The sequence below is a fragment of the Oxyura jamaicensis genome, chromosome 12 (genome assembly GCF_011077185.1).
Source record: "Oxyura jamaicensis isolate SHBP4307 breed ruddy duck chromosome 12, BPBGC_Ojam_1.0, whole genome shotgun sequence".
Lineage (NCBI taxonomy): Eukaryota > Metazoa > Chordata > Aves > Anseriformes > Anatidae > Oxyura > Oxyura jamaicensis.
Window position 1 is genome coordinate 15,089,935 of NC_048904.1, and position 22,610 is coordinate 15,112,544.

Sequence of the window (22,610 nt, forward strand, 5' to 3'; positions counted from 1 at the left end):
TCCTTATCAGCCTCATTAGCAGCCCTTTAGCTCACAGCATCACCTCAGAGTCCCATACTGACTCCAAGCCTGTTTTGCTGTGGTCCACCCACTGCCCACCCACCCCTGCTTGTCCCTCTGACCCCTGCTTGTCCCTCTGACCCCTGCTTTGCTCACACATCTCCACTGAGGAGAGCCTGTCCCACCCAAAGAGGTAACAATTTTGTTGGCAGGATAGATTCCCAAAAACTTCAAGGCCAAAGACTTCTCTGAGACTGGAAGACGTCAGTGGGGAATGGAGCACCATCAGGCCTGGCAGCATTTGCCCCCATCACCGCTTTGTGTCTCACCCTGGACCAGAGTAGCAGAGGAAAAACCGAGTACAGAAGAAAGCAGTGACAACGTGCAGAGCTTTTCATCCTCCAGCCTGTGAAATCCTGCCCTGCGTCTCGTCTTTTACAGCTGCCTGCAAGTTATTTGTTCTCAAAGCCAAAAAAAAAAAAAAAAGGAGTTGACGGTTTCTGTCCGCTCCTCGGATGCCACGCTCCAAATGAAGAGAGGAGCAATGCTGCCACCAGCCCTGGTGGGGACGGACCTGGAGGGGCAGGGACAGGGGTTGCTGTGTCCCAGGGGCCGGGGATGTTCCCTGCTCCGAGTCCCCGATGTGCCGTGGGGGTGGCGAGGGCCAGAGGACTTCTCCTGCAGCACTTTGGGGACAAAGCGATTTTACTAAAAAAGGAGCTGGAAGAGCTGCACTCCGGCCAGGGCTGTGGAGGCCGGGCTGGCTCTGCCTGCATCCCTGCTGAAGTTGTGGCTACATGGGAAATATTAGCAAATTATAACATTTCCCTTTATAGCTGTGCTGCAGACCGTGTTTCCACATTGCTGCAAAGCCTGCTTTCCTTTGCTTTTTGTAACTCAGTGCAATTTGACAAGGTACTTTTCCTTTAATATGTGGATTTATTTTATGTCACTGAGCACTGGCAAGGACGGAGAGACTTTTAATTTGCAGTAATCTGAATTCTCGAAATAACAAGCTACAAAGGTCCGTGATTAAATGCGGAGCGCAAGATATCTGCAAGAACAAGTACTCTGTGTTCTTTAAAAGATCGTTTAGATAATAGTGACATAACCTGAGTACCCGGTCGCGGTCCACTTTAATCAGGAAATGTGCCTCTGGAGCAGAACCATCCAGCCTAGGAAAAGAAACAGAAGTAAAGCCCCTACCAGTAGGAGAAATTAATGCATTCCACTTAGACAGAGATTAATTATTATGAATCAGGCCAAAAATACATTTGCCCCAAGTGGGAGTACACTCTTTTCTATTCATCAAGTTGCTTTCAAATAATCATTAAACATCTTAAGACAGAAGACGATTTTGCTAACCTAAAATAAACATTGCTAAAAGTTACAAAATGAGGAATATCTTTTTTTTTTTTTTTTTTTTTTTTTTTTTTAGCATCTGCAGCATTTTGACCAAGGGTGATTGCCTGCAAGTAAGATAGACAGAACATGTGCATATGTGAAGAGGACTCTGCTAATTCCAGTATATTTCTTCTTGTTTGCCTGTCAATGTTGTTTTTTCCATTTCATTTTTAATTCCCAAGTCCCTGAATTAAATTTATATTTGCTAATAATTTTGTCCCGTTAGAGATCTTGACTATAGTCTCAGTGACATCTCAAAGGGTTATAAACCAGATTTAAAGGACAAAAGTCACTTTTGTGGTATTTGCAAAAGGATGATGATTTTTTTGGCTATTTGGGACAAGCACCTGCAGACTGGTTTATTAACAGGGTGCCTGTCTCCCTTGCATCACTGGCCATTTACACTTGATTTTCCACGTGTCTCTTGGTAGTCCTCAGCAGATTTGTCCTGGTGGCAATGCTCTGGTTGAACATTCCTGGGTAAGGGAATGTGCACGAACAACAAGTTAGACAAAATAAAAGGGGAGAGGGGAGAAAAAAGAAAACAGAATGCAACATTAAAAAACAGCAGGAAACAACTGTGTTGCCAACTGGAAAGTATTATTTTTTTAACTGAATTCACATATGCAGAAAGTTTCTCCTGTGAAGCATTCCCCGAACTATTGTTCCACATCCATGGCTCAATACTTCTGGTGGACCAGGAATGAGAAACTTCTTCCCTTTGGCTTTGCTGGGCCAGGGTGAAGTGCAGAGCAGGCAGATATCATCTATTATTTAACCAGCAGATTCTGTGATGTTAATGAGGTTGATTCCACAGCTACCTTTATCTGGCAGAGTAAGAGATGGGCCTCTAGCTACAGCATTTTCAGCAGTCTTCCTTTTCTTCGGTATTAGACTTTTATAATTTAAGGTTTAGTACTCATCCAATCTAAGCAGTGCTGATAGGCAGTGCTTCCACTGATGCTTTTTCCATTACAAAATAATGTTCTACCCAAACATACTTTGTTTGACACCAATAAATCAGGGCAGCCCTTTTAATCAGATCTTAGATTGAACTAGGCCAAATCTTTTTTAAAGCTTATAATATTTGGTGACTTTTCAAAGAAAACCCTTTTTTATTTTTTATTATTTTTTTTTTTTTTTAGTGGCACAGCCCAGCACTCCCTGTTCCTGGCAGCAGCTCAGAAGGGCTCTGAGAAATGCATCTCTTGTGGCAGCTCTGACCCAAATGAAATCGAGAAACCTTGGAAATCTCATGGGAGATGGATTTTTGTGAGTTTTCCAATTTAAACAGGTGGAGATAAACTAAGATAAGTGTCTGAGGCAGATCTGCAACATGTGGAACGTTCATCTCTAACTAGAAATGTCTCTCTCTATTTTTATGGCCTTACCTTTTTATTTTATTTTATTTTTGAGATAAGCCTACAGACACTTGATTAATGGTGGAGAGAGTAATGTAAATGAATGAACGGGGAAAATAGATGTAGTAGAAAGGAGCCTTCATTCTTAACTCTGATGAACACTAGCTTTGCAAAGGAGACATTATTTTAATTGGCCAGCTAATGACTCAGGATGGGTTTGAAATGACAGGGAGAGGTTCTCCAAAAGCCCAGCAGTTCTGATGCTTTTCCCATGGAACAAGCACAAAGAGAAGCAACACATAATGCTTGTTTCTGTCGCTTAGATATTTAAAATGTGTTGCTTCAAATCAGATCTCAAGTTCTTCTACCATATTCACTATGCCAAAAAGTGAAACAGACAACATCTTTGTTTTCAGAACAGCTTTCTCAAGTCATACTACAGTTTATTTTATGACTTCAATATCCTCTATATTTCTTTTACTCCATTTCTTCATTATGAACTCAACATTAGCAAGTGTTGCTAAGTAACATCCTTTAGGCCCCTATAATTTTGCTACATGACTGCACTATAACCATACATTAATACTTCGTAAAGCAGTAACTATCAGCAATAAGCACTATATTACTTTAAGGGAAACCACAGTATGTTCTCATTATAGCTGTACATGCCTCCGAACTGCACCCATCAGCAGGGTAATTCACCATTGCCAGAGGTGAAGGTGACTAAGTTCCCTGCTGAATTTACAGAAATATCGAAGCTTCTCTCAGGCAATGGATTTATGCAATGAGTTTAGTTGTGACTCGTTTCCCTTGCATATTAAAAAGAAATTGCATCCACAGCCACTGGCTGCATACCTCCGTGAGCAGGGGTCTACTCCCGTAGACTGCTTCTCCCATAGACTGCTTCATCCTGCCAGGATGTCACCACGGAGAGTTGACAGGATGAAGAACACCATGGGAGGCTTGGTGGTTTGGAGCACTGGTCATGGGTCAGCCTCTTGGGTATAGATGGAAAAAGTGGTCAGTAAATGTCAGAAGTCCCAGAGAACGTCACCTACTGAAGCTTGATATCCTAGAAAGTTCAACACCATAGGAATCCACTTACCTATAGAAAAGTGGCACAAAAAGACATATACCAAGAAATATTTTAGCTTAGCTCCTTCCTTAAATGATTTGCTGGTGTCAACCAGCATGGACAGCCTGAAAACCCATGTCTCAAACAAGAGGTGATGATGGTGCTGGGGTGGTATAAAGCAAGATGCTTATGAACTGGGTGCCAACACACACAGAGTTCAGAGAGAGTTTTCTGCCTACATAAAATTTGAGAAGTCAGACATATAATTACTGGAGAAAAAAATATCATTTTTCATCCTTTTCATTCTGTGGTAAAAGAAATTAAAGGAAAAACAAATACCTTTAATAACTTCAAAATGTGCTTTGTCATCAATCTCAATTTGGTGTAACCAGCCTTGCAGGAAGTTCAAAAGCTGCAGTGGGACAAAAGTGGGCTTCAGGGACACTGGGTATTTCAGAAACACAGTTCAAATTGTGCCAGAAATTAAATGATATTTTACCATAAATCTAATTTTGAAGTGGAGTCTTTATGCATTCATGAGCACATGTATATTTATACATGCACACATATATAGAGTACTCATGGGTGCATGCTGCTGCATGCGTGTTCTCACACATGCACAAATTTCTCTGACAGCAAAGGGAACAGGGTTCTTCAATAACTGTATAAAAGCTTAATTTCACGTCTAGCATTTTCCCTTTTTTGCTCAGTTGAAGGTCTAGTATTGACACATTTCATTATGTAATTCAGGTTTCCTCTCTGTCAAGGAACAGACTGCTTTGCCATGTTCAATAAAGTAATGAAACATTGAATAAATCTTTCTAGAGGAATAACTACATGATACTAAACCAAAGTTTTATCTTATCCTCACCCTGTACTCCAGTTTCTTTAAATGTATCTTTGTAACAACCAAACTAGCTATAAATTAGTCATGATGATATTACAGCTGAATTTAATTTTAAAGTCTCTCAGCAAGTTGTTAAGGGTTTCTTGCCTAGGTCACTCCTGAAGAAATTTGAAAACTCTGGTATGATTTATGAATATTGCTATATTGCTAGAGTATAAAAGGCTATGGGGAATACAAGCACATAAACCTCTCTTTAATTCAGCTCCAATAAAAATTTCATTTCTTATAGCAAAATAAACATGTAAATCAATGCTAATGATTCTGTTGTTTTATTACGTAACTTATTATTTGCCTTTAAACATCCAAGCCAAGTAAAATCTGGGACCCTGCTCATTTTTGCTGAAACATAATTAGTTAGCAATTAGATCTATTCTGTGGAGGTTGCTTTCTTTGGTGGCAGTTATAACATAAGAGAAGACAGCCCAGGAACAAAAGGCCTGGCTTCTCCTTTCCCCCATGTATAAACACATTAGCCCTATTATTAGCCCATTTTTCAACGTAAACATCTTTTGGTCTGAAATTTACTCAGCTGTCTAGGGGATAATTACTTCCTTAACATTACTATACCATCAGTATTCAAGTTCAGGGATGCTCTTACCTTGAGTCTTGTTGTGTAAGCGAAATGGACATTACAACTTCTGCTCCTCTCGTCATGCAGCCTCTCCCTGTATTCGGGAAATAATTCCACTGATATTCATCTCCTTTGGGTAATGGGGCTATTGAAGGAAACAGACTAATAACTTTTTGTTAAAAGATGTGAAATTTCAGCCATTTTTTTTGCCAGACTTCAAGAGATACTTAATGACAGAGTTTCTTCCAAAATAAACTAAAATCACAAAGAAGCTCATCACACCACTAGACTCGTATTAATCACCTGCTGAAGCCCCAGATGTGCTTTAAGAAAACGAGGGCTTCTGCAAGTAGTAACACAGGGGCATTTTGCAGGATGTGGCCATTTCCATCCATAAGCACCGGGGCCTGCTGGCTTTTGCAATCCCATGCCATCACAATGTCCCTTGCCCTGGTGAATATGCAACTTCCCAAGCTAGTATCATTCCTAACCTATTGTAGGGACACGTACCTTAGTTTCTCTGAAATATTGCACACACTTCTTCATCACTGGGATGCAATAATCCCCAAGCTTAGCCATTTTTTTTTCTTGGCAATATTGTTTGACCTTAGGTGAGTCACTTAATCTTTGCTTCTGTCCCTGTTTTGCTGCCTATAAAAGCAGGATAATATTGGCTCAGCTAACCTGCGGAACAAGGTGATAGTCTACACAAATAGCTGAAGTAGGATTAATGTTTCTCAAGTACCCAATTGCTGAAAAATGCTGTCAGTCCAAAGTGTATGCTACTATAATTATGGTATACAATAAAAATCAGACAGCTAGGCAGATCACCTTGTGCCAGCTTTTATCTCTGCTACTCAACTTTGCACGTACACGTTCAATGGAAAAGATATTTGAAAACTAAATTGCCCTTGAAACTAGACTAGAAACTTTCAACCAATGGCTGGGGAATATCTATCAACATCAGTCTGGGCTGTTACCAGTTTCTTCCAGCTAGCTCTGTCTGATTCTGCTGCTTCATGTGCCAAAACCCTTTATTTTTACTGGTAAAGTATGAGGGGGCAATTTTGAGAAAAGGGCTGTAATTGGTCAGGGTGCAGCAGCGTCTGAAGAGACCCATCAGGGTTTGACTCACAGCATCAGCCAGAGCCGCACATCTGGGGATGGCAGAGCAGTAGATGACAGCCGTCCTGCCATCTCCACACACCTGATGACCCATGCAGGGCAAGTGGATGGGGTGTCCTGCATTGCAGCTTGCTCGTCCATGAACTAAAATATGTCACTACTCAATTTGGCTGGGAAGTCCAAGCAAACGTGTGACTGCCCCACCTTTTTTTCATCTTCAGAGAAAATAATTTTTTGAGGTTGACACTACATGCCTCATGTGAAAGCCTTACACAAAACTTTATGCAGTATATTCTGCAACAGAGTGGGAAGAGCGAGGAGCTTTTCAGTACTCCTAAGAAATCAGAAAGATGCTTTTATGCTATAAAGTCATCAGAAAGGTCTGAAGTTTTAAAGTGAATGAGATTGCCCTTACACTAAGTGCCTGCCACCTCAAGTTCCCCTCCTGCTCTCTCCTGTGCCTCTTCAGCTATTATCTTCCACCTGGAAATTGCCTGGCACATTTTGGGAACAAGGAGCAAGCAACAGCCTGGGTGCCTTTCAGTCACAGCTGGTCTGAGGCATTTCTGGAAGAAAATAAATAAATAAAGCCACTTTGTCCTTGTGTTAGGCACAAAGTGGAACAATGGGTGAAGCATTTTATTTGCCCATCTCCTCATTTTCCCAGGGAATTCCTCTGGATTTCTCAGCATCCACCCAAGCAATGTTACAGTGCAGCTGGACCATGTTACACCAACCCAGCCTCTGCCCCCGCTGCCCCCCAAGTTTATGCACCTTTAAGCAGAGAACAGCATACACAGCTGCTTTGACTAGCACATGGATCAATTTGATTACATACTCCTTTGTTATGAAGGTGAAAAGAACATGGGCTATTAGTTTTGGTAAAATGAACAAGAAAAGAAAAAAACAAAGGAAACAGCCTGGAGATAAAAAGCCCTAAAATTCCATAAAATGTCAACTCCAAGAAATGTAGTGGGTGTAAAAACCACAAATTAAGCTTTACATTCATATACAGCATCTACGTTTGTTCCAAACAATGCTCAATGTGGAGAGCTGGGAACCCCGTGAGCGCTGCCTCCCACCGCGGACATGCCTCCCATTCCTGGGGCTGGCCAGCACCCAGCCTCGCTCCGCATCTCCCACCTCCACCCTTCCCACGGACCCTTCCCATGGCCATCCCTCAAAGCCACCAGCCCTTCCCCACAGCTCCAGGGAGGAGTTTTTCTTCCTCTTTGCAACCCTTGCTCCAATGGCTGGGGAACATCTCGAGGCACGGTGCAAACAGGCACCAGACCAGGTCATTGCGCAGGGCTCTACCCATTGCTCTGCAGAAATTTTGGGAGAGCTGTGGAAGTCATGGCCCTGCTGCAGATCTAACTGAACATTGGGGCTGGCTCATATCTACAGCCCAGAGTACAGAGTACAAAGCCTTCACCCAACACAAGTTATGAGATGATAATTAATCCCCATTTCCTATAATGTCAGGAGAGGAAGGAAAATGTTAGCTATATTTGTTAATATTTGCAAAATAACATTCATTTAAAAAAACCAATGAAAATTACTCAAATTTCCAGATCAAAAAAGAAATCAAATTATATTTTTTTTCAACAAAACCTCTTCTTTGTTTTTCTTTTTTTTTTTTTTTTTTTTTGAGCAAAAAGACTTTTTGACAAACTTAAGGAACAAAGATGCAAAATCTGTTTAGCATGAACGTCGTCAGCTCTGCAAGGCCTCAGTACCAGCTGAAGATCTTACAGAAGCTATAATGCACGGAGTGCTTTCATGGAAGTAAGTATTTTGAACAGGCTGTGTTTTAATATATACAGTCAAAGCATCAGAAACTGTTTTAAAATAAAGGCTTTATAAACATTTGTTTTAATGCAGTTGGCGTAAGACCTCACTGAATTAGTGAGTGGAAAAGAATATTCTTATATAAACCTACTTTTTCTATGACCTATGCTGCTTTTGGAAGTTAGTCTAGATGTTGTTACATCATGCAGAGAAAGCAGCTGCACAGTAGAACTTAAAATCCTCAAACCTTTCAGAAGACATTATAAAACTCACTGGCACTGTGATATTTGTGAAAAATAAATGCTTGCCCCCCCTTCCAGACTTTCCCAGAGAGGCTGCACAGTAGGTGTGCTCAAATTTTTCAACTGAGCTTCAAGTGGTGTGAAGCAGCTACTGAACTGCTGGCACAGAGAGAGCTCGTGTTGAACTAACATGAACTTCATGCAAATTATTTTGAGTTTGCCAGAGTTGCCGGTTGGGGTGAACTTGTAATAACAGGCTTGTCGGAGAGCTGCCAGGGAGCCTCTCTGGCAGGCTGCAAGCTGCATCTAGAGCTGCCTTGGCTTGAGCTTGCTCCAAAGGTAGGACAAGCTTGTGCAGCCCAGCTATAAACTTTCAGCTGGAGAGAATAAAGAGAGCAAACCAACAGCCACAGAGCAGCTGAATGTCAGGGCAATCCCAGAGCAAAGCCAATCCTTTGGAGAAGCTGCAAAAGTGAAAAGTTTACTGAGACCAGATTGGGTCTGGGCCCGTTTCAGCTGTGCTGAGGAAGCCGAGGACTCAGGAGAGATGGTTGCTCATTTTACTATTCATGTGGGATGCTTACAGCTACAAAGATGTTCACACCCTGAGCAGAGAAGACCCACAACCTCCATGGAGCCACACACCTGGACCTCAGCTTACCTAGGATGGTATCTCCGTCCATCACAGAAGGAAGGCAAGATTTCCAGGGAGAAATATCAACTTTAACACACCCCAACGAAAAAATGAACCAACAGCCCAGCTGGTCAAGCCTCACCAGCTGTACAGCTGGGTCCAACAAAGCACACTGCAGTCCCCTAATTTTGTCTCAGCAAAGACAACATTGGAGCTCATCTCATTTTCCAGCTCTCCCAAGAAAAGAAACTGTTGTTGTTCCCTTAAGACATCTCTTTCCTGTTCACTGTCAGGAAGATTTCCCTTATATTTTGCCAAAAATCAGATAACAAATGGCCCATGAAGTAAATAATATGAGCAGGCCAGAAAGAAAAGAGGAAATGTCTAAAAGGAGAAAAGGGACAAATGAGTCCCCTTTGAGCTGCAAAGAATGCATTGAGTTTGTGTCTGGTACATTTTGCTTAATTTCCAGTAATTCACGCCCTGCAAGATTTCTAGAAACAAATAGATCAAACATTTACTGAAAAAACCCACACTAGCTGAGCCACTGCAGCCAATGAAAAAGTGGATCCAAGTGAGCAGGCAGAAAAACACGAGATTTTTAACAGTTCTGACAGCCAAAACTGATTGTCACTGGGCCAACGCAAAGAATTTTCCCACTTCTAATTTTGAATGACAAGAGCAAACAGGATAAATTCTTCTGTCCCTGAACTCTCTGTCAGTAGGATTCCTCCCCCCACTGCAGACCTCAGCCAGCACCTTGGGTCAAGCTCTGTATTTCCTTTTAGGAGCTGAGCAGTGCTTGGTGCATGGCTGGAACTAACCAAGCATCCAAAGACAAACCAGCTAAAACTGTGAAAGCAGCAAACCTCTCAGCATCTCACCATGACGTCCCCCAGTGAGGAGATGTTGTCACTATTTTCAGGTGCTTCAGGAGAGACAGCATGTGTGCTGCTGGCAGAGACCAGGCAGCCCAGGTATGATGCTGGAGAGGACTTTGGAGGAGCTCTGAAACAGAAAATCTAATCAGAGAGTTCAAAAGACAATGGGGAGACATAAAAAAAAATAATAAAAAATAAAATAAAATAAAAAAATGGGTGAGAATTACAAGAAAATAAAAAATAAAAAAGCTGCATAAAATTAATGTATAAATGATAATAATAAAATAACACTAATTCACAGCATCGTTACAAACAAGCAGTAGCAGCTTATGAGCAAAGTCTTCCCAGGACCATTTCCCACATCTGCGTTTTCCATTAAGGCAGAGTAATTGCCTATGGAGCACACGCTGTTCATGTGCATATGCCCGGTGACTGTGAAAATCAAAACTGTGTCTGTTACACAAATATTGGGAAATAACTCTCTAGATAAGCTGTGCATGTATTCGCAAGTAAAATATGCGGCCATACCAGTCTGTGCACACAAAACACACAATTTGTATGTGCAAATAGGAGCTCCAGGCAGGTTAATACTTTACAGGAGACCAAACTCTGAACCAGCAACACAAATCCATAGGAACAGTCACTACGGCCACATCACCAAATAACAGCATAACAATCACCCCCAAAAAGCCACAACTTAATTTCTATTTGAGCTGGTTTCACAAACCTTCCTCGATTCTCTCATCCGTGAACAGATCTCAGACAAGAACTCTCTTATCCTGACCATCAAATGCATAGCTCAGGGAAGCTCAGGTTTTATTAAGCCCTATAAACTATCACATTTCTACCCCCTTCAGACAGAAGTCACTTAGGAAGTTAAAAACTCTATCAGTAGCAGGGAGTTATTTTCCTAATGAGGTTTTCATATAATTGGCACTTTCTTGTGATTTTGGTGTAAAGGAAAAGACTCAGTTTCTCACATATATATGCAAACTTCAGGTCATAAATGCCAGTTGATTACCCGTGCTATTCTTCTACAGCACAAGTTAACAGTAAATAATAGCAAGCTTTCTAGTTGTTGCAAACAGACATTATAGCTTATTAAATCTGTCCAGTGTTAGCTCAGCAATTCTCTGTTTCTATACAGCAATTTTTGTTGTGAGTAACAATGTCCATATCAGTCTCCTGGGCATGGTTCGTACCAAGAACACGTGCTAGAAAATTGCATTTGGCCTCTGCTTTTCCATCTCTCCTCAGGTTTTGTCTTCTCTTAAGTTTAAAAAGTTTTTGATTAAAGAAATGATTTCCTTTCTTTGGGAGGTTGGAATCAAAAGTCACTAAAATCTCTGAAAGTCTTTTCATTAATGTACTGGGGCTTTACATTAGACTTTCAATTAGAAATAGTAAGAACAGAAGTATAAAGAAACAAAAGTTAAGGGGCGGGTGGGCAGGAGGTGGAAGTGTTTCATGAACATTTACAAACCTCTAAGGTTTCATTTGGCTTTATGTTAAGTTTGGGTCAAAGGTTTGGGTCAGCTTTTATTCTCCTCAGTCCCCGTTTGCTCTGATCTTCTTTTCCAGAGTGGGAATCCTGACAGATGCCCTGTGAAGAGGGAAAAATAGGTCTGAAAAGCTGGACTCGAGCTGAATGATGGAGCAACTACTTTGCAGTTTGTTTTCATGCTGCAGCACCTGCAATTCCCTCAGTCAAATCAGCACTGCATTTGAATGGACCCTGCTGATATTTTAGCAAAATGTAATTAGAGTCCATACAAAAATCAGTGCTGCTGCTTGGCATCTCCTGCAAACCACCTCAATGGCAACAAATGGCAGAGCTGAGCCTTAGGATGGTGCCACTGCCAAGACAAGAGAGTTAGCTGAGGTTGCCATCGTAAAACTACTCAGGGACAGAATTTTGCAGAGCAGAGGTGAAAGCAAAGCCTGCCCCAGGGAGATGGATGGTTTGTCCTCCAAAAGGTGGCAGAGCTCCGGGGTGGCCCAGCCGCCATCCCACCGGCCTTGGCTTCGCAGTGACAGGAGGGGGCTGAGGCAGTGAGAAATGGGTTTTGGCACTCAGGGCTAAGTGATACAAGTGATGTGAGTCTGTAAGGAGTGATATTATCTTCACATTAATTTGTTATTATTATTATTATTTAATTTTCATTTGATATGGTAGGGAAATCAGAGCAGCTTCTGGCATGTCTGCTAGATAACTTCAAAGGTACGTGCAAGCAGAAAACAATTACTGAATTTAACTGAATTATGCTAATCAATTGGACAATTTGAGGGAAAATAAAAAGGTAGCAGGAACCTGGGAGGAAAGAAGGATGTCTGCAAGTAGAGATGATAAAGTCTGTAGCCTGGGGGCACAGCAGGAGGAACAGGTGTCACTCAGCCCTCAAGCAGTAACTGCACGAACAACCCATTTCATCCCCAGTTCCCTGCCTCTCCCTTATGTCCCCGTCCATCCCTGCCTCAGCCACACCAGCAGGGCCTTTGCAGGTCGCTGTAACCCAGACTGCTGAGAGCTGAATTAACACCAAACACCTTCTGCACCACTTTATGCAGGTTCCCACATGGGGCTGGTGCGTTACTCACACTTCGGCCCGATGGAGACTTCCCTCTTGCCACGGGACAAGCCAGCCAGGCACTTGGCAGGATGAGTGCAGTCCCACAGCCTCAACTCAGAGGCGTTCCCACCTTGGCACAGTGTCAGGAACGGGGCTGCAGAAGAACAGAGATCGAAGCAGGTTCCCAACCTCCTTCAGCAGCAGGGAGCACAGCTGCCCACGTCGTGGAGGAGCAGGTCACAACCACTCAGCCTGCATGGGCAGGGCGCTGAGCAGCAAACGGGCTTGTTCCTCCCAGCCAGCTTTTCCACTCTTCCAGCTTTAACTTTTCCTCCCTCTTTTTCTCCATTCTTGACATGCAGACCCAGAGGATTTTTTTCCCCCTCTTCCATTTCTGTCAATAACACACCATGTTTATTAAAAACATTACTTGCCATGGTTTTGAAATGAGCTCGGGGCATAATCGCTGTCTCGTGACACCTATTTTGGAGGCTGCATTTAGGAAACTTTTTCAGCCATGAATATTTGAAGATTACTATATTCAAGTCACTTTTAAACATGAAATGTTTTTGCATCTCAAGGGAATTACACTGTAGCACTGTAATCCTTTATATTAATCATTTTCCTCTTCTGATTTAAATTCAGACTGGATTTATACTTTTACTTTTCATCGATAAATAGCACTTTTCACATTAGCATGCCCTCAATGATGTTGACATTGAACAACAGGAATTAGCTATATCTTTTATGTAATGACTTGAAAAAATATTTCCCAGGTGTTTTTTTTTTTTTTCACTTTTATATCATTTAAAAACTCTTAATATTCTCTAAAGTTTCACCTTCTACAGAAGCTTCTAAATTTTTCAGGACCTATTCTTTTTAGACACCCAAGTGATGTCCTTGTGGAGTCTATGATGACTCCATGGCACAGGCAGCCCTAAACGCCTGGCAACTTTTCTTTGTTTTCTCCCTTGGGAGTGTTTATACTAAAATTGTGAAGCCCTAATTCAAGCAGAGGGACTGGGTGCTTTTTTACTGCATACATACAAGTCGCTCCATTGTAACCAATTAGTAAGATGAGATAATTTAAGGCAAATATTTCCTTTGTCACATACAAATAATATTTTCAGTGTTCACGTTCAAGTGGCTAAACAACAAAAATGTTTTTTTCCTTCCTTTTTTTTTTTTTTCCCTTAATAAAAAGTTTATGTTCTTAGAGCAAACAGCAACAAACCAGGCTGCTGGAAATTTGCTTGCTGGCAAAGGGTGCAGTGGAGCTGATGGGGAGTTTAAGCTGTGAGTCAGGAATACACGAGGCAACCTGGGGAAGTCTGTTTGGAAAAATTAAAAGTTCCCCTGAGAAGAATGCGTGTTATCACTACTGATTGACTCCAAACAAGGAAAACAGCAACAATTTTACTGAACATGTCCTTTTGGTCCCCGTTCATACCTGGGAAGGTGTGTTTCCCTTGTTGCTGCCACATTCGCCCCCAGGGTGTGCTGAACCCTGAGATGTTTTTCTGCGTTGTGGTGCCAGGGTGATCTTCATACCTGCTCTAGAAGCAAACAGGGCATTGCAGCAAACTGCAAAACACTTTAAACCCCATTTGCACAGCTAGGGTTCAACTCTTCTTTGTCTGAGAATAACAATTCTGGTACATCCTATAGACATAGCTGCTCAGGGTACACTCAGATGACCCTAGTATGTCTGCAGCACAGTTCCTGAGCATGTGTACCTTTAAAAACATGAACATTGACACTGTGGTTGGTGCCATTTGTGCCTGATTCTTAAAAAGAAATTTGTATTTTTTTTCCAGTTAAATAAGCACATACCTGTACGTATTCTCACACTTCTTCAGAGGTTTGGGGGAATCACAGGTGAATGGCTCTTGATGAAACACGAGCACCTTGTACTGGTGCAGGATTTCAGAGCCAGCTTTCCGGGATTAGATGTCCCTGGCTAACCTCAGCTGTTCAGCATTATTTTGGAACTTGGCCCTGGCAGGTGAGGGGGAACCACCAGGAGGAGAACAAAAGGGTTTCTCTCCCTTCTGCCCTTGCCTTCTCCCTTCCCGGCCTTGGGCAAATGTGGTTTTAATTCAGAAATATAAATGTCTTCTCCAAGTCACACTGGGAAGGAAGGGGGGTAGAGGAAAGCTTAAAAAAAAAAAAAAAAAAAAAAAAAAAAAAAGTATTGTAATTTATCATGCTTTTTTACTGTGAAGTTAACTGGAAAGTCTTAACATCTGCAGAGATGAGCAAGTGGGTGAGCTGGAGAGGGGCTAGGGGTGCTGGAGCTCACCAGCAATGTGCTGGCAATGCAAAGTACTTCTCTGCTACTCTCAAACAGCCTCTAATTTTTGGTTTTCTTCAAGGCAAGCCTTTTTCTGATATAAAGAAACCTGTGATCCAACATAGCCAGGAGTCTAGGGACTGTTCTTGGTGTGCTTTGAACAAAGGGTGGCACTGAAAGCTGCTCATGACTGTTAAGTGGTTTAGAGCCATTTTTTCCCTACTTTATCCCTCCACCTTGTGCTTTTGGAAATCTCCAGGCTGGGAGCTATTTTTGTTTCCTGCAGGTTATGACAGCCACAAAGCCAAAGCTGTGTACGTGCTACAGCTCTGACAGCAGACGTGAATAACAGAGAAACGCTCGCAACACAAGAAGCCACTCGGCGCCCTCGCTGTACTTTCCTAATGTATGTGACATTGACATAATGCACCCCGAGGCGTTTTGGATCAGACAGCGTTTTCCTGTTCCACGTGCTGGTTTTATGAACAGCAATCAAGTTGTGAAACACATGTAGGCAGCGTGTGTGGCGGGCGGCCTCCTGTCCCATGCACCAGCAGGACACAGAGCCATGGTGAAGGCCGCGCTCCTGGCCCGAGCCCTTTTGGCCATCACAGAAGAGGGCTGCGGGTCCCTTGCAGGGCTTGTGGTGGGGCTACTGGGATGCTGCTGCAGTGTGATGGTGTTACCATGCTATGTTATCTGTCTGTGTAACACAGCACCTAAAAATGGCTCTTGTGATGCGCAGAAGCACAACCAGGTATATTGTGGTAGGGCCGACCCATGAGTTGGGTTTGTTCCTCATCGCTATACAAAATTTTAAACTTATTTCCCAAGCCCACTGGTTGGAAAGGAGCATCACAGCTCAGCAGAGACCAGCCCAAGCCCCTCTTCCCTAGGCTGTGAGGCAGCATCCCATCAGTCTGCCCCAGGTCTGGGAGCTGCGGTAGTGAATCACCAGCACAGACAACCATGTCTCTCCCTCCACACCCCCATAGTTCAGAAGGAAACATCCATTTCTATACGGACAGGAAGCAGGACTAATCCCTTTGTGATTTCCTCCTCTAACCCCATTTCCCTGACACCCCATTCCAGCTTTCATCCTCCTATCTGGGCTATTTAGTCTAGAGCAGGGAAGGCGGAGAGGAGACATAACAACAGTCTTCAATTATGTAAAAGGCTTCTGCGAAGAGGGAGGCAATAAATTGTGGCCCTCATCCATGGGGAAAGCACAAAAAATAATGGGCTCAAACACAACAGGGGAGACAAGTTCAGCACTATAAAAACTTCCCTGCTGCAAGGATCATTGGGCACTTGGGGAGGCTGGGGGCTCACTGCTGCTGGCAGGGTTAGAGAAACACATTAAACAAACAAGTGTCAGGAATGGTTTGTGTAGGGTCAGATGAGATGATCTCCTCGGGTCTCTTCCAGCCCTGTTTCTTTCATGCTGCACTGATAACAGTCCCAGCTTTGTTCCATGGAGGCCATCCACAGCAGAGCCACGGAGATACCCATCACACAGGGAGGAGCGAGTGCCCCACCATGGCCTGCAGCTGGCATGGCCGTGTGTCAGGCTCCCTTCCCTCATAGTCTCCTCTTCCATAGTCTACTGGTAGAGCCTGGTCTTGCACAGCCCTTCCGAGAAGCAGCATCCTCCGAGATGCTCTATTCGGAAAGGCATTTCTTGCCAAATCATGCTAAAACCAGGACCGATCACATGTTTACTTAAGGATATCCTTAAGTGCTTTGCTGGATTGGGGCCTTATCCAGCTACATTTCAGGCTCTTGAAGGTCAGTAGGGATTGATTAACCTTTCTGCATGACCTGGGGGCTGGATGTCTACATCTGTCAAAATGGAGACATTTTACTAAAGATAATTTTTCTGTTTCAGATATCCTAGGCAGCAAAGTTGGTTAGTAACACCAAAATCAGAGAACAGCCACCACTTTCTAATCAGCAAAAAAGATGTGAATGAATCTTAACAGATTTAATTTATATCATTACTTCTGATGAAGTTGGTAACCTTTAGCAAGGAGACATGGATCAATAGCTATTAGAGAAGAAGCAGCTGCAGATATCTAAATGGGCATGGACTAGGAAGTGAGGTGTAAAAGGTAATAGCAGAATATTTAAACCAGATGAAAGCTATAAGGTAGGTTAGTGACCTTGAAAGAACCAGATAAGTAAAAAAGTAGAGAAGGGCAACAATGATTTATATACTTGCCCTGCACAAATATTACAATGCTTATTGAAGGGTGTAGTAAATTACAAACAAAGTAGAGCTCTATTAGATTAATGGCAAGGGAATTTATACAGGAAGGCTTGCTTCTTTGGAAAGTAGGTAAGAGAAACATGCTTTATATTAACTCTTTTGTTTCTGGGCTTTAACTTGTGACACTGATAAAGTTCAATGCATGGAAAAAGCAATGGACACCAGGAAAGGGTACCCATGGAGATGTTAAGTTATAAAATCGGGTAGCTCACCAGAGACCAGTTTCTGCCACTGTGGAAATGAACGAGTTTGGGAGGCGCACTTTAATTCCCAAACCTTTATCATGATCACTCTGGTGCTGTCCAGACTCACCTTGGTCTCAGATCACACAGTGCTGGTGTCTAAAAAAGATAACAGAAGACAACCACTTTGTATAAGTTTTAAATTTAACAAGGCAGGGCAAAGCTTGGTAGGAGAGTAAAGGGCCACAGCAAGGTCACACCAAAAAGGCCAGGGTCCCTGAATCTCATTTCTCCCTCTGATGCCACATCTAGGGAGAAGTGAATGAAACTTATGTGTACAAAACCAAACTTTTTGAATTGGCTTAAAGAATTCAATTAAGGAAAAGTAAAAGAAGAATTAAAGTTCACTCCAGAGAGTTTTTAATATACATAGTTCTGTATGTAAAACACATAATTAATCCCAGCCTATTTATATCAGAGGAAAGTACAAACCATCCATTGCAGCACTCTTAATTGCATATAGAAACATATTTATAATCACACCAAGTCCCTGCAGTGACTTCCACAACTTCTTTGACCACTGTCATCTAGAAAACAGCTAACTCTACAGGGAGAGCACCGGGGCACAGTGTGCCCCTGTTAACCAGGGCATGGTCAGCTGCATTACTGGGACACACACCCTAGCCTGCTGAGCATTAAGGTCTGTGATTGCCTTTTGCTGCAGGAGTGACTGGCGATGCCCTCCTCCAGCCATGAGCCTGCATTTAGTGAAATCAGTGGCCAAATCCTTACTGCTGTCATCAGGGTCAGGCCCAAGGAGCTGGCACCACGTGGTGTGCTGCTCATTATTCTCCCCTCACCATGCAGAGGTGACCCAAAAACCTGACTCAAAGCCCAGCGAGCCCCTTTGGGCTTCACTACGCTCTGGATCGAGCCTCAGGAGAACAATTAGAATGAATGAGCTCAAATAAAAATGAATTATAGCAAGCATGTTTCTAATCATTTTTATTTGCTCTTGTTTGCTCCCTGTAAGAGCCCCCACCCAGGCGTGATGCAGCCAAAGGAAGTTTTAGCTAAAAGAGGATTGTGGGTTAATATTCATACTCAAAAAAGCTGGTTACAGGGGAAAAATAAGATAGCTAAGAAATCCAAAATATTCAACAGCAACACCACCTGCAGATAATTATTTTTTTCAGGTAGGATAGTGCAGATACAGCTATTATGGAAACATGAACCTTCAGCTCCTTTACATAATTCTGTTTTTCCTTCCTTGAAAAAAGTCTTGAAAAAGTGGAATATGCTAATAATCCACTCTAATTCATCTCTCCTGAAGTTTTGTTTGAGCAGACTAACTCATTCTACTTGAACTCCATAATTCCTATGTAATTATTTTCAGTTATGTTCACTTTAACTCTCCACAGGCTTCTAATGAATTTAAGAAAACGTATGGTCTCTTGGAATTACCTGCTGTAGTTTCCCCACTGGTGTTAGCTTGAATTTAGCTGGTGGCCAAGCTCATTTTCAAAAATCATTATTTAAACTCTTTGCAGTCCATGGGTGTGATCTGGGCAAGGAGTTTTCCCCCATGCCCTCCCATGTCTCATCCTAAACCATTCCGTGCTCTAGCATGTAAAGACTGGAGTATTTCATCTCTTTATTTTTTTTTTTCCTGAAAGAAGGAATGGATAAATATATATTTATTGGTCCCCAGCAGGCACAGTCACTGCTTATAACCATGTCCCATGAAGTGCATGTGCAGGGAAGGTGATCCCATGGGACTTGGGTTGGACAACTTGAATTAATCTGGGGAATTGAAAGCTAGGATGTAGCCTACTGCTTCCTTTCAGCAGTGACGTTGCCTGAAAATGTGCTCTTTTGCCATGAGAAAAGGCAAAAAAGAGGCATGAGAAAAAGGAGGACAACTCCTTTCACCCCATGCTCCCTCCTTCCCCTGCTGCACCTCCATGAAAAATGGAAAGTCCCTCACACCTGCAAGGTCTGCCAGTGGCCTCATTTCCTCTCTCCTCCACATCCTTCCACAGAAATGGCTCTATCTGTTCCCCAGAAGTAACTCGACAAACTTTTTCAATGAAATATTTCAAGATCATCTGTATACAAAAGCTAGGGATTTGTTTTTCTAAGGAATTTGCATTTTCTGAAGATTATAGTAAATTATTTTTAAAGTAAATTTGTAATTCTTTGGGAAATCTGTGCCCTTACAATCTCATCTTCCCTGAAAGCAAGCCATATCCAGATGTATTCATTGGAAGTTCAACATTTGTATTTATTTTCTGACCTAAACGGTAGTTAAAACAAAACATCTCAAATGTTAAGATAAACTAAAACATTTTGGCCTGATGGTGCAAAAAAGCATCATGCTTGTAAAACAGTGAAACACCTAAATAAGAAATTAGAAAACACTGATATAAATTACAAATTTATATAAATTATAAAACACTGATATTAAAAAAAAAAAGTAATTTAAACTCATCATAATGAAATACAAGAGTCAATACCACCTTAACATGAAACATTAAAAATGTCAAAGTAACACCTGTCTGTGCAATGCTTGATTGTTATGAAATAGTTTCCTACAGAAAATGGTCCCACAGAACTTTTTAACTCTATTTAATCAGTGCAGAAATCAAAGAAGAAGATTCTCATTTCCTTTCCTAAATGAAAAATGTCCATTTCATGAGGGAAAGGTCAGCTGTTCAACAGAGTGCTGGTGCACTTTAAAAAGCTTGAAATCTGCACCTGGACTTCCTCACATCCTCAATATTCCCCTCCCTCAGCCCGGCTGGGAATTGCTGTTTAACACTACATTTCTTGTTCTTTGTGCTTTCATTACTCTGCTAGCTGCATCTTTCTTAAAAATTATTCTTCCTGTAGCATTTGTTGAATTATATATAATAAATACTGCTTTATGTCATAATCCCAGCTAGACAGCTACAGATGTGTTAAATATATACTCTGACAAGTCTAATAAATAGCCATCCAACCACATTACAAATAACCTCAGTCAGTCCAATGAACATTGCAATAAATTCAGTTTTGCCAGAACATCTGTATAAATATCGGTAATAAGACAGATCAGAAAGGCTAACTGGACTAAATAAGTTTGATTTTGGAAAGAATCAATAAGCAATAATGCTTCATTCTCTTTAGTGGGGAGAAGTATTCAGCAAAGAATATAACATGAGGAAAGGGAGAGGTTCCTGAGCAAACTGCAGTTTATTTAAATGAGAAAAATGAGGTATGCAAAGCAGGACGTGTTTAACTAAATATCTATGGACGTTGCACAATCTTTGCATGCATTGGAAGAGGAATCACTTTGTCTATTAACAGGCTCCTATTGCCAACAACATTACCAGTAGCTGCAAACATCTACTGAATGAGGCAGACAGGTACTTTTTTTTTTTTTTTTTTTTTTTTCCCCCCCTGGGTAGGAACTGCAGCCCAGTATTGTCTGCCAAATCTTTTGGAAAAAATTCCAAGTATTTGGCTGACTATTCTGTAGCCTTATCAATACTGCCACGTCAGCACTTCTTCACCTACCAACCACTTTTTGCTGCCTTTAGGCTGAAAAAAATCAAGACCAATTCATACAGCCCCAGCAGGAAGAGAAGGTCTGTCCCCACCTTGCATGCTGTGACTGCTGAGCATCAACAAGTGCCATCTGCACCCTGCTACATAGCTTCGGGAAGTTGGTTGTTCGTCTGTGTTTTACCACACAGAAAACATTTTGCATTCCCACTGCTCAGGTTTAGATAGCTTTAAGATCCTCCCTGGATTTGCTTTCCCATTAACCAAAATGACATTCACTGTGGGCTGCAATGACAACACTCAACACAGTTCTGTGTTTATTCTCATTTGCTTAGTTTAGATTATTTTAGTTTTAGTTTTGGTTTAGTTTTGTTTAGGAAAAAAAAAAAAAAAAAAGTATTCTGTTCAGAGGAAGCTTTTAGTACCACTCTTGGTTCCCTAACTGTCTCCTCCTGGAGCCCTGGGATCAGGAGATAATGCCACCAGTTTTCCCCCCGTGTCAGTCCACTCATCAAAGTAAGACAAGTTACACAACAGCTGTACTGTTGCACAAAGCGTGTTCATAAGTATCTGCATAATCCAACATTTTCCACAGGGTGAGACTAATGGGTCATGTCCATATCAGTTTAACACTACTCAGTTCTGGTAAGGACCATAGGAGCACAGTTAAAATATGAGAAACAGGAAATACTTCTTCACCATTCCCCTTCACTCATCATTGATTCACACTGAAGGTATTCAATAGGGACTGAAACTTTGGGCAGAGCACAGCTAATGTGAAAACAGCAACTTTCCAGGAGCCCATAGAACATGGTAGTAGAATGAACCATACATGCTTATGTAGAGAGCACAATTACCTTGTGTTCTGTTCCTTGGGTTGCATGGTGAGTTTGAAATCCTCATCAGCTGTGTCATTTGAGCTTCCCATGAGGCGACATACCTGCAAGAGAAGAGACCAAAGCTGTTTGCTCTGACAGGCAATTCCAATTTTCCTTCCATGGCTGCCCAGCCTTAGATTGCCCCACACATCCCTCCACGGGATGCAACATTTGCTTGTATTTGACAGTGTCTTCCTCCTCTGTGCGTGTCTGGATGTGGAAGGAGCAGAGCAGCCTTGGACCTCCTCAGGTTTTACATGGTGGCATCAAAATCAACGGAGCACTGAAGCAAAATGTGAGACCAGCAGATTTTAGACAGAACAAATGGGGACAGAAGACATTTTTTTTCCACTGAATGTTTTATAGCAATGTCTTATTAAAAGTTAAGTATAGATATAGCGAAGTACAAACCTCAATTAATAAGTCGGAGCCTGCATGCATCTAATTATAGATATACCCTATTGGCCTTAGCTTAAAAATTCTAGTCTTAGTCCCAAAATACTCAAGTTTGCCTGGAGAGCCTCAAAGCAACGATCGCCAGTGAAGTTACTTGTCAGGCTCTCAGGCTCAAACAGTCCATGTTGTTCTGTCTGTTATCAGAGTTTATTTTTTGGACAGTTAGACTCCAGAGGCTTCCAGCTGCAGAACAGTAAAGCAGCAAGGGGGATCTGCTGATTTGTGGCAAATCACTTCAAGAAGGGGAGCCTTTTCAGTGATTTCACTGTCTGTCTGTCTCCACATGACATGTTGCAAAGGTTAATTTGTTTTGAAATCCCCTTTTTAAATTTGCATTACTGATCAACCTAGCAATTATAAATGTTAATCTATTCTTCAGTGGCCTAAAATTCAGATATTGAGACTGTTGCAATAAATAAGAATTC

At 41.9% G+C, this 22,610-nt stretch overlaps 1 long non-coding RNA gene across 1 annotated transcript; it reads right to left on the bottom strand.

The window, feature by feature from the left end:
• Positions 1 to 967: 967 nt before the first annotated feature.
• LOC118173466 lies at positions 968 to 21,797 on the bottom strand. The gene is made up of 9 exons (XR_004754214.1): positions 21,709 to 21,797; positions 17,336 to 17,464; positions 12,590 to 14,117; positions 11,475 to 11,594; positions 6,875 to 7,009; positions 5,346 to 5,448; positions 4,180 to 4,252; positions 3,621 to 3,870; positions 968 to 1,880 (listed from the first exon to the last, which is right to left on the bottom strand). It is a non-coding gene; the product is annotated as an uncharacterized LOC118173466 (long non-coding RNA).
• Positions 21,798 to 22,610: the final 813 nt, after the last annotated feature.